Here is a 13,475-nt window from a genome sequence, read left to right as displayed (position 1 = left end):
GCGCGCCCCTTGTAAATGTGCGTCGGGGACGCATAGGTGTTCGCCGATTCTGAACCCCCCTCAGCCGCTTACGTTGGCCGTCGGGAAGTCGGATACTCCGATGGAACCGGGACCGACTGATGGGGTTTTGAATCTGCCGCGGTCTGTCTGGATTCGGGAACAGATGATGGACGAGTCGTTGTTGTCCATGCGGAAGCGGTCTATGAGGGACAATGGGAGTCCGAGTTCGGCTGTGGGGCCGCGAACCGCTCTCCGAGATGGTCTGCTTATGTGGCAAGAAAGGTTCCAGGAAAGCTGGCGTGTGGTGGTACCAACGTCCTTGCGATTTGAGTTGATTAGAACTCTCCATTGTGACACACTATTGCATTTAGGGGTGCAGAAGACCTTGTTGACGTTACAACGTCATTATTTTTGGCACGGCATGGCGACAGATGTCGTAGGGCACGTGCGCGCGTGCCCTGAATGCGCCCGGCGTAAGCCGCCTAAACATCCTTACGTGCCGCCTCTCCAGTCGATTCAGGTGTCTCGAGTCAATGAATTGGTGGCACTGGACATATTGGGACCCTTCCCACCATCGGCGAGGGGAAATAAATATTTGCTGGTAGGGGTTGAGTATCTCTCCCGTTGGCCGATGGCCTGGCCGTTGCCCGATCAGTCGGCCGCGGCCATCACCGACGCCTTTTTGTTTGGGTACATTATGGACAAGGGGGCGCCGGAGAGACTCCTCACGGACCAGGGCCGAAATTTCTCTTCTAAATTATTGGCTGAAGTGTGCGCAGGCCTTGGGACTAAGAAGATACGGACATCTCCATACCATCCGCAGACGGATGGTATGGTTGAGCGGCTGAACAGGACATTGTCTGCCATGCTTTGCCATACTGTGGGTGAACAGCAATCGGATTGGGATCTGCACATCCCCGGAGTGCTTTCGGCGTACAGGATGACGCCCCATGCGGCTACAGGGTATTCGCCGTTTTACCTTATGTATGGTCGGGAAAACGTGCCTCCGGTGGATGTGCAATTGGGTACTGGGGTGAAGGGACCTCGTAAACCACTCCCTGAATACATTCAGGACACGGTTCGCCGGGTTACGGAGGCGCGGGAAAACGCCCGCGTGGCTACGGCCAAAGCCCAGGCCCGGAATGAGCGGTATGCTCGGCGGTCTGAGGGGGAGTGCCCCTGGAAGGTGGGAGACCTGGCCTGGCTCCATTGCCCGCAGGTGCGGCCGGGGACCTCTCCTAAATTGCACAAACCTTGGCATGGTCCTGTGCGCCTCATTGAGGTTCCCAATCCACAGTCGGCGCGCGTTCAGTTTGGTTCTCGCCGTTGGTTTGTTCATACGTCGCGGTTGAAACCATATGTTGCTCCCCTACGTGATGCGTCATCTCCCAATGTTGCCTTGCCGGGGTCTGTTGCTGCTGACTCTGACTCTTCCCCGCCTGCGTCCATTGATCTTGCTAGAGCGCCTGTCGTACCTGTTCCAGACAGGCCGACCGTGACACCGCGGGGGAGGAGTGGGCCTGTTCGGAGGGCGCCTGCCAGGGCTGCGGTACCTTCAAGCCCGGCGACCCTTCCGACCCCGCTGCAGGCGCATTCGCGGAATACGACCAAGACTGATTCGTCAGGGACACGAGACGTCGGTGGACTTCCAATCGCAGCAGGGGAATTACCCCCTGTCATTCCTCGTGTTCCATCGCGTCCCCGTTCTACAAGTGGGCCGCCGACCGTCCGGGACGGGCCGGCGACCCGCACTCGTTCCAAATCGCTTACGTTTCGTTGATTGTATGTTGTTATTGTTCTTGTTCTTGCCGTCGTATTTATCGCATGCTTTCGTACGTTCGTCGATGTTACTTGTGTGTTGTTCTTGTTGTTATATTGCATGCTTAGTGTCCTTTAAGGGGGAAGGTCGGTTCACCGCATTACGCTTTGGTGTTGTTCAGCCGAGGTCGGCTGGGTTTTTTCTATGGGGGAGGGTGGTGTAATGCGGGCGAAAGCGACCTTCCGGATGTGACGTCACGAGGAGGCGGAGCCAGGTGACGTGGGTGAAAGGTAGGGGGTCCTTAAGCGGGTAAACCGGAAGGAGAAGGCAGTCGGGGTGTGAATGGAAAGGTGTGGGGCCACGCGGGCGTACGAGCCGAGGGGGCACCGTCAGAAGCGGGAGCCAACCCTGGGAACAGTAGGGAGCTACTGGGAGGTGTAAAGCTGCAGACAGAGATAGGCAGTAAGGCTGTGTGTGAGGGGCAGCGAGGTGGCTGCCAAGAGTCGCAGGAGCAACGAGAAGGCGAGACAGCACGAGGCTGTCAGAGCTGCAGCAGGAACAGCCAAGGGAGCTGTGTGAGAGTACAGCAGCGGAGCTGCTGTGGGGCTGCAAGAGCGACAAGAACAGCAGCGGGGCTGCTGATGTGGACTGGAGTGACATCGGAACCAGCACAGAGAGAATAAGAGAGACAGCCGTGTGGGAACGCAGTACGGACCGAATAAAGGACACTGAGCCAGAGATCGTGGTCAAGTCTTTTATTACAGATGTATTATTGGTATTATTGTGAGAAGTAAACGTTAAATGTCTACCGAAGCAATACCATTCGCTGGTAATGTCAGTTTAAATGTTTTTCCCCAAGAGGAAATTGATAGCGAATGCTTTAGATGTCTTTTGTCCCATCAACAGGAGATTTCAAAATTTGTACATCTGCCATCATTAGTTGACTCCAATCATGTTGCGTCGGTGAAAGGCGACGTCTTGAATGAACACGAGCACAGGAGGAGCCTAGAGGTTAAATATTTTTTTACCGGAGCCTGAATATAACATTTATAATTGGAGACCCTGTTCTGTGGCAATGATCAATGTGCCAATATAAAAACAACTCGTGCATTGGGTAATCACGTAATCCGTACAGTACAAGGTTACCACCACGGCAGTATTTTCACAGACTCGTGTAGTCTGCCAGAAAGGGGTGATGTTGCTTTAGCCAGTTAAGTAAATTGCAGGTAGGTTAAAATTTGGACTTTAACATTGCCGCGTATGGCCTACTCTTTTTTAAATGATGTCAGGAAATATTTAACGTCCACTGGGAAGCAGACGACATCTTTTTGGTTGATATACCGGCAGGGTTAATCGGGGAGGCCGCTAGGCTCGAACCATGAATCTGCAACAAGCGGTGCACACGCTGCCACTCGGCCATTTCACGTTTAAAAGAAAAGTTCAAGAAGTGAGATACATGCATCGATCATATATGAAATAAATACAAATGTGCAGCCCTTTATCAATGCACTGCTAGACGAAGGCCTCCCCATGCAGTGTCAGCCATATATGTAATTTGTTTTAAATAAAGCATTCAGGCATTGCGTCGTGTGAATGCCGTGCTCTTAACTGCCTCATTGCCATCTTGTTTCTTCTCGCTGATTCAATGAATCGAGCGGCAAGTTTGAGGCGGTGGTTTGGATTGTTGGTTTTGTACTTCTGGATGAGCACTTCGCTCATTGGAGCCCGGCACAAGATAATTCGGTCTCCCAAATCCTCGTGCGATCATCTTGGCAGCCACTGTGGTGGGCCTGTGAAGCAGCTTTTGTGCGATGCCCATGATAATTGGACACCTGCTCAGTCGTTCCTGTTGTAGCCACATATACGGTGACCTTTGAAGTCTCCGATGTGAAGAGCAGAGCAGGGCAAGGCCATATGAAGCCTATGCCCTAACGCAGTGATTCTCAATCGGAGGAACGCAGACCCCTGGGAGAAAATTATATCATACATGAGAGTCATTGGTGAATAATCATGTTTGAATCTGCCAAAATAAATTAACTAGAATAAAATTTAAATCCATATGGTAACCTAGAATCATATAGAAAAAAACCTTTCTAAATTCATTGCTCTTATTGTGGCTTCCAAGAGTAACATAGCGAGCGGGAACAAATGATGGCATGCATGAAGAGCATCCTTTGCATTTTTAATTCGCTTGTAAGTTACGAGCTTGTTATGATACCACACAAAATGGACAATTGTTTAAAATATTGATGTTAATTATTCGTACATTTATTTCCTAGAACCATGTTGGGTCAGGAAAGGGGGGACTCGGCTGAAACAAACAACGGGCACGGTAGACAGCCGCTGCACTAACCCAGTCGATCTCAACATTATCGGGATGGCGGCTTCTAATCACCATTCCTGACGCCTCTTCACTCAACCTCCCCAAGTACCTAAATCTCTATTTGCGCGCACGAGTTGCTCGTAAACATGTCGATCATATTGCGGTCGGCATTGCCTCGGGTGAATCCGATCTCACGCTCTCCTAGCTGGAAATAAAATACCATAGCATTCTCGGACAGTCGCTTACATTTTTTTTAAAGGAGGAACCCCTTTGGTCAGTTATTGACGGGAGGCAGTTTTTGTCACGATTCGGTCATCCCGTGCGATTACTAAAAACGGTGGGAGCTGTGAATGATGTCACCTGCAGGAGCGGCACGGGTTATCTGCAGAGATGCATCGTAGCCAAGGGGGAGTGTGAGTGGCTGCATGGTTTTAGGAGTCTGGGTTCAAATCCCCCCTCTCACCTATGAACACAGCTGCCTGTTTGTTAAGTTCGGTGAAGAATGTAGGACAAGAATCATGGGCAAATGTTTCATACACTTTTTTTTTATGCAACAAATTGAAAACGACAATGACTTAATAGCCAGAATATTTCCACCCATCACCAAAACCTCCTGCTATAATGGATGGCACAGCTGCCTTTGAAGTGGTTTGCCTGGATTCGAATCCCATACTTAACCTTTTACCAAGTGACTTACACATTACATACCGACAGACGTAATTATGTTCCTTTCGCGTGATGCCGTCAACACAAGTGATAGTCACATTTATATTTTGTTAAAACATTATCACACGTGCCCGAGAAGTGCAGTCACGACACCATGTGGAGCGCTGTGACGTCACAAGCGCTCAGTGACGTAATGGGGAGGAACGCGGACTGCGAGTCATGGGGTACCGAGTTCAAATACAACTTTTTATTTGATAATTAATCATGAAAACAACATTTTACAGACGTATATGTATCTTTATTTTTACATTTTACGTAAAAAATACATCTGAAGCAGTGTTAAAAACGACGATATAATAACCGGAACATTGACTGAATCAAGTCAGCTCCCGTAGTGTAGTGGAATACGCAGTTGCCTTTGAAAAGTCGAGACCTGGGTTAGAATCCCCGAGGGGTGAGTGTGTTGCTTATTTACAAACTCTGCGATTATGTGGCTGAGAGTCGTTTGTGTGAGGACACGGTGGCTTAAAGGGTTGAGAGGCATCCCCGGAGGTTTGGAGGTGCAACGTTAAAATCCCGGCAGAGGCAAAAGCTGCCAAATATACCGGAGAAAGGAACAAGAGAGACGGTGGATGTGCGGAAAGGGCAAAGTGAACAAGATGTGGGTGATGTTGCTGAAGAGAACCCAGAATGTGATGGTGGTGGAGACCGGTGTCAAATGCAAAGGAGATGGAAACCAAGGTGCGATGTTGGGGTAGACCTGCTGTGAGTGTAAGGAAGAGACAAACTGTGCTGGAAATTGAGAGGAGGGGGAACTTTTTTTTTCCTGCTAAAATAGACCGTTAGGGGGCGCTGTTGTGACCACTAGGGGGCGCTGTTGGCCACTAGAGGGCGCTGTTGTCCAATTAAAATGTCGTTATCTGTCCATTAAATTCAGATAAACCGGCTTTTCAACACATTTCAGCTGTAAGACATGGGTTTATGTAAAACTGCAGTGAATTCTGCCACTTAAACTATGAAAGTTGCGTGGCAACGGTAAGATGGTAATTTTGAACAACCACAGAAAAACTAAAACATTTTCACAACAAAATACAACCAGAGCCGTCAAAAAAACCCACCGTGAAATATTACCAAGCCAATAGAATCGAACCTTTGACCCATTAAAACGCTTGAAACCAGTGAAGTATGGTCGAATAACCCCTGTGACTTCATCCAGTATTGGATTGGCAATCGGATTGCGAATGTACAAACCGGAACAAGTACAAGGGTTACACCGACGTTAAACGGTTCCAAACTGACTATTATCCAGAAATGTGCAACATTAAAAACATTTAAAAGTAACTGACAATGTGATCTTTACAGTAAAATAGGACTAAAAAGCACGATTAATCAGCAACAAAAATGGCCTCAAAAAGGCAACACGTAACTTTACACGTGGAAACCCATCATGAAAATCACAGCGAGAAAGCTTCAGACACCACCAGTCTCTTTTCTCTCACATCGCTTCCCTCTCATCCCCGTCCTGTCCACTCCCCCTCTCACTCCACTCTCCGTGTTCTCTCCTCACTCCCCTCTTCTTTGCTCCACTCCACTCTCACCTCACTCCACTCCACTGCCCGCGTTTCTCCTCTCTCTCCTCTCCCACATTGCTCCACTCCACTGCCCGTTGCTCTCCGCTCCAGCATCCTCTGTTTAAGCCTCAGTCAATCTCCACTGAATGTGAGATCGCTTCTCCTCTGCCACCCCCTCTGTCTGAAACTCCCTCTCCCGTCCACCCTGTAACGGCCCTTCCCGTGCTCGACTCCATACTCCCAACCCATCCTCGCCTCCTCTGTCCGTGCCTCTTCCCTCTCTCTCACTGATGGCTGCTCTGTGCTTCCAGTGTTCAGAGGCCTGCTTAAGGCGCGGCTCCGGCTGGAGCACGCGTACCACACACATGTCGGTAATGTGCACGCCTTCTTCAAACGCTGGGGAGCCGGAAAAGCCATCTGTACCAGTGTGGACGGCACCCTCGTGTTCACCTTCTGAAGCGCTCGCTCGTCACCGTGGCGTGCGCGATGAACACCACCACCAACCACGTGGCTTTTCTTTCGTGTTGTGCGCAGTGCATAGCGGTTTTATTTGTTTGCTGGTGACTTGTGTATTTCATATCGGAATCGCCTTCAGTGCTGTTGCTGCTGGCGGCAATAAAAGTTGTTTAAAAGTCAAAAGTCTCTGTCCGCCCTGTCTCCTCTTGCCCTCTCCTCGCGTGTTGCCACGGCACGAGCCACGCTTCCATGATGATGACGCCGCTCCGCGTCTTCTTCACAGAGACGCAGCCGCACTGAGAAGAAGCCCCACGAATCCACAACGCCCTGTGGCCGAGGGCTTCACTGCCGAGTGTCGCCCTCCAGCGGCGAGGGAGAAGCGAGCACCTTAGTTGAATGTGCGAGGCGAGGTCCGCACAGAGACGTGGAACTTCGTTCGCACCGTACGGAGCCAACCGTGTTAATCGGAAGTACGACGGATCACTGTGTAACAAAAATATATATTATTTGTTCCTGGGTAGTAAGTGTTATTTTCCAATTGCTCATGCCTCAAAAGTACAGAAAATGTCTAAATAATTCACCAACATGTTTTTACTTAAAACTTTCCTGACTGCAGGAATTCATATTCTTGGTTCTATCGGTAAAGTCACGTAGATTGAATTTCGATTTTAAGCTTTCGTGACTGCAGGGATTCATCTTCTTGGTTCTTTCGGTAAAGTCACGTAGAAAGAAATTAATAAAATAATAAAACAATAAAATAATTCTCACGACGTTTCGGCCACAACGCAAGCAGCCGTCTTCAGGTGAAGAACAGGTCTGTCAAGGAGACAGAGTCTGAATGGAACGCCCCAGGCTTGAAGCGACTTTATGTGGGGATGGAGGGGCGAAGAGCGTCTTGACAAAATAATTTGCATATCAAGAGGAATTTAGCATCTTTATGGGAAATGCAGAAATGCCATTAGTGCTACTTGTGAAATGCGTAGGGGATCACGTAGATTGGTGTGACCCAACGCAGAAGATCCCTGGCTTATGATCTTCCGTGAAGCTCATGGTCCACCCCGAACCGCATCCACACAAACCATGGCAGATGTGGATACCTGATGCGCCAATGGAAACATTAAAAACTCTCCAGTAGCAGTGTGTGACTTGCGGTCATCCAGAACAGACCGTACTAGGCATAGCGACGCCAATGCCCCGATCGACAAATCTACGAAGGAGACATCACGGCGATAACCACCACTCCACTGTCTCGCGGTAGTCTGCTGGCGTGACTGGGGCATTGGAGCTGTCGCTCAGCATCTGCATCAGCCGTACGGACGGACAAAGACGATGGCTGTGTGTCACGGCGAATGCCGTTTAAAAAGTTCCCATTTCCAAATGAGCTGCAGATATTTGGATGTTTAACCACATTCTATCTATAAACATGAAGAGAGGTGAGACGAGGTGACGATGATACAGTAGAACCCTCTCTTAACACCCCTGTGATGGGCCTCTATAGAGGCCAATATGTAGTGTATAGTAGTGTATAGTGTAGTGTATAGTAGTGGTGTCTACGAGTGTAGAGTAGAACCCCTGTAAAAACCAAACCTGTTAACGACTAATCGTTTCACAACGGGCCTCCATAGAGCCCAATGTGTTCGCTTACCGACCATTATTCTCCGTGATTTGAAGCTTTCGTGACTGCAGGAATCTATACTCTTTGGTTCGTTCGGTAAAGCCACGAAAGCTTTAAGTCAAGACTCAAGATTTAAATCTCATTGACATGCTAATTTTTTTACTCGACACCCCCCCCCCCCATCCCGTGCCTATATATGCACTATTCTCCTGTTAACGACGGGCTGTTGTCGGTACAATAAATATGAATGCATTGATCAACCTTATTTATTTTCACATGTGTTTATAAAGTATGTTTTTGGGTGATGCTATGAGATCGAATTAAGCCTTTAACGTCCACTTGCTATACTCGCTTAACAACAAAATTACTTCGCGGCCGGTTTTGTGGAACCAATTACCGTTGTTAAGAGGGGTCTATTGTATTAAAAGCAAAACTTTTTCAGATAAAACAGCACTCGCTCACGCTCAACTCTTGGGTCATATTGAATATTTGAAAAAACACAGCCACGATTGCAATTACGGTAGCCAGTGCGAAATATATCAGGTCTAACTTCGCCGTGTCTCCAGAATGTGAATGTAGCGCATTGTTTAAGTACAGCACCAGTAAAACTGTTTGTCGCCAGTAACTTGCGTAATTGGAACTTGCATGTCCAGGTGCCAGGTTTGAGGCTGCATCATCACCATCACGATCAATGGCGAGATAGCCAGGTGTCCACTGTCATTTGTCTCCACGTTCCTCTGCCTTGTGCCAATATGCTCAGGTAGTGTCACATTATTCTGGCACCTTCTTCCTCGTCGTGTCTCCTGCCCAACCCATATAGTATTTTCCCAATAATCTGCACAGGCCACTGCTTCTGGTGTTGGCATTGCCAAATCTTGAGGAGTGCATTGTGGTGCTGCAGGGCATCTCGGAAGATGATCCATGGTTTGTTTTTGACCAAGCACATTGTTCGGTTGCGCAGAAGTCCTGTGGTTTCATGAGAGAGTTGCATCTGCCGAAACCCAGTCTCAGTCTGTTTAGGCTCCGCCATGTGAGCCATTTGGAGTTGTTGCCAGATGCGAGTTCCTCACTGGGGGTGATTCCTCGACGTTTCCATTCAGCAGTTTTGTCGCTCGATTTTTTTAAATTCTTGTTTTGCCAGAGGGAATTTGTATTGCTTGTTGGTGTAACGTCCTTACCCGCCCCGACTGGACATCTGTGAAAAATTGCTTAATAGCTCATCGGATTCCTCCAGTATAAATACATAATCTAAAACTATTTAACGTCACCAACAGCAGAGGAACGTAGCCTTGGCGGCTGTCACCCATCCGAGTATTGGACTCGGGCTTATAAGATTGCACGAAACCTCGCTGACGGAGTGAACTGTGCAGTGTGTCCCCTCGACAATGTATGTAGTATGTAGTCGACACATATATTGCGACGTTGGTAGCACTTATAAAAAAAACATGATCAACCAAACGTTTAATAGTCTCCTTGTCACCATTTCCAACTTTTCAAACTTTGAATTGTGATGTTGATCACTGCGCTGGCAACCTCGAATTTAAACACGACTGGTTTACAGGAAACGAGGCACATTGGATGTTGAACCGTTCGCTACTGATACAATCAGTTTGTTTTATGGATCTAAGCCCTTGTCAAACATTGAGACACGAACCCAAACCAAATAAAAAAAATTAGTGGGCAGAACTGTGCTTTTACGAAAAAAAATGAAAAATAAAGACCTCCAATTTGCACGGTTGGGACTATGGCGCGAAAGAAGTTCAACGTACAGTACATAACTAAATCCCTGGCTCCACAGATTTACAACTGATGCAGAGTGTGGAGCCGAGTCACAACGCAGTGCAGGATTTCACACCCCATGGTGCTCTGGGCAATGTCTCTTCGTGGCCACTTTACTCTTCGGGATGAGGCTCTTCAAACGCAATCGCTCATCATTCACCATACTGCGATGCCACGGCAATCCATCTCACATATGCACATCAACTTTATCTAATTTCCCTCCGGAACGTCTCAACGTGAATTATTTTGCGCGCATCAGATCCCATCTCACCTTACTTTGCCCTAGTGACAATGCATCAAACGTTGTATATATTTACACTATATATCTATACATCTGTTCGTAGGATTCTATGAATATGGAGTACAATAATATAGCATCTTTATGGATGCACTATGAAATATGAACGTTGGGTCAACGTTTGAACAGTGGTTGAGAGTGCAACTTACATGCCAGCAATATGTAGAGGGTGTCCGAAAATGAATTTACCAAAAATAAAGTTGAACAGTTTTGACTTAAAGCTTTCGTGACTGCAGGAATTCATATTATTGGGTCTTTCGGTAAAGTCACATAGATAGGTTCAAAGAAAATGACAAAAAATTACAAAAAAACTACGACGCAACACAAGCGGTCGTCTTCAGGAAAAGGAGGGTTAGCTTCCAAGGGAAACTGTTTACAAGGGTTCGAAATGGGCGTAGCCCAAATGTCAGCAGCCAATGATAATGTAAGTGGTGAGCAGCCAACTCGACGGTAGTTGGGTTTCCACCAATCAGAGGGCTGGCTACACCAATTTCGAACCCTTTTATAAACAGTTTGCCTTGGAAGCTAACCCCCCATTTCCAGCAGACGACCGCTTGTGTTGCGATCGAAACATCGTAGTTTTTTTGTTATGTTTTGTTATTTTTTTAACCTATCTACGTGACTTTACCGAAAGACACCGGAATTTTAACAATTTTATTGGTATTCAAGATACTGACATAAATTTTATATACATATATGCATTAGACTTGTGCGTTTTATATTGATTAGTACTTTTTGTTTCAGGAGAAACCCAGTTTTATGATTTATAACAAAATCCGCCAGTTCACCCGAATTAACACAATTAGAGTTTTTATGTTTCTGAGTTAAAAATAAACAGATTAAAGTCTACACTAGTAAACTAAGGGACCTTGAAGAAATTAAACATCGTATCGTTGATGCTATGTTGTAAAAATATGTCCTCAGAGTATGCGCCTAATTATATTGATTATAGTGAATGATCAATTATAGTAAATGATCGATTATAGTGAATGAGTGATTATAATGAATTGAGTATAGTGAATGATTTATTATAGTGAATGATGGACATGTAGAAGTTTATTCATAAATCGAGAACATCTACTCTGGTTCTTTCGGTAAAGTTACGTAGAAAGAAAACCAATTAAATAATACAACACGACGTTTCGATTGCAACACAAACAATCGTCATCAGGTAGAAAACAAACCTAATGAACTTAGCTTCAAATCAAGGGAGAACATCTAATCAATACCATAACACATTTAATAAACTAAAACTTAACGTCTATTACACGTAGTCATATTAAATGTACGTCAGGATCTCGAATAACAATAATGGTCTTTTTGGTATATTCATTTTCAGACACCCTGATCAACAACATGCGTAGTACACACGCATATAAACACATGCGTACGTGCACTGTGCAGGATATACGTGCAAGGCTCGCTACGAATGACAAATTAAATTTTCGTGCAGTACTTTATCCTTGATGTACCGTTGAGATGTTTGCGAGCGAGTGACTAATTGGGGCTAATTGTCTTGGACTGGGTGGGTGGCGGAGGGAGGCGACCTGACATTTATAGTGACAATTTAATTACAGGTTTCCCTCGCTTTATGCGGTTGATGGCTTCCAAAAAAAACAACGGGCCGTACGAAGCAAGTAGCGCATAGAGCACACACACACAATGTTGTCTCTGTATGTACCTGTGTATGTATATCTCTGTGTATCTTTGTATATCTGTGTATCTCTGTTAGACGGCTGCCTACCGAGTAGCGCATACAGGACACACACACAATGTTGTTTCTCTGTATGTACTTGTGTATGTATTTATCTGTGTATCTTTGTATATCTGTGTATCTCTGTGAAACGGCTGCCTGCCGAGTAACGCATAGACTACTGCACACACACACACATTGCGTACCGTTGTGCCTCGTACGACCGCATCGCCGCTTATGGAGTGAATTCAACCCGCATAGAGCGAATTTTGGGTCGACATTGGTTAGCCGCATATACGCGAAATCGCACAAACCGGTCCCTCCAGCTGCTCCGCGGGGTTGCAATGCGAGCGGAGGTTGATCCTGAAATAATGGCAACGTTTTACGCCTTTAGTTTCGGACATTCATGCATATTTTCTTCGTGATATTTTATAGCAAATATAGAAGTTAGGTAAACCCGCTGATTGAGCGACCCTGACCCGTAAGATCTAAATGGCGAGCCTGGTCGTGGCTCCTTCCTTTCTCGAACCCCTACGGGAAGGAAAGCTTCACAACAACGGTGCGATCCACCAGCCGTCCCTCGCCTCCGCGGAACTGGATCGCTAGGCGTGCTGTGATCCTACGTAGTCTCCCGCAAGCCGCAGGAATGTTGATTTTCCACCTCCAGTTCAGGGAGGTAAAACAAAGTAAATAAACGTCGCCTTGTGCTGAACTCCACCAACGGTTGTGGGCGCAGTACAATGCCGAAAGTGGTCCATAAAGGTACATTCACCCATCTTCTTGGTTCTTTCGGTAAAGTCACGTAGAAGGGAAATAATTAAATAATAACATTTTTACATAATAAAATAAAATTCTCACAACGTTTCGGCCACAACACAAGCAGCCGTCCTCAGATTAAGAACAGAGCTGTCTGAAAAACAGCGTCGTAATGAACACTTCTAAGCTAAGCAGCGTATATTTAAGCTGGGTGGGAGGAGCAGAGTGCCTTGACAAAGGAGTTCACATATCAACAGAGGAATTTAGCATATTGACGCTAAAGAACTGTAACTACCCTACTTCCATACAATAAACCGATGTGAAAAAACTAAATATAAAATACATCAATATAATCAATGTACTCAATATACTCTCCAATAAGTTGAGCTATTAACATTCCAATAAGCTGAGCTATTACATTCACCCAGTCCAACTGTGGAACGTTGGGCTTAACATTGGCCCAACGTTGGGCATGTTAACTGGGCAGTGGCAGGCTGGTATGTTGTATACAAAAAGTGCATTTAAAAAATCTTCAACACCCCCCAACCCGCTTATTTTA

The sequence above is a fragment of the Lampetra planeri genome, chromosome 38 (assembly GCF_965212315.1).
Source record: "Lampetra planeri chromosome 38, kcLamPlan1.2.h2, whole genome shotgun sequence".
Lineage (NCBI taxonomy): Eukaryota > Metazoa > Chordata > Hyperoartia > Petromyzontiformes > Petromyzontidae > Lampetra > Lampetra planeri.
This window is presented reverse-complemented; position numbering follows the sequence as displayed.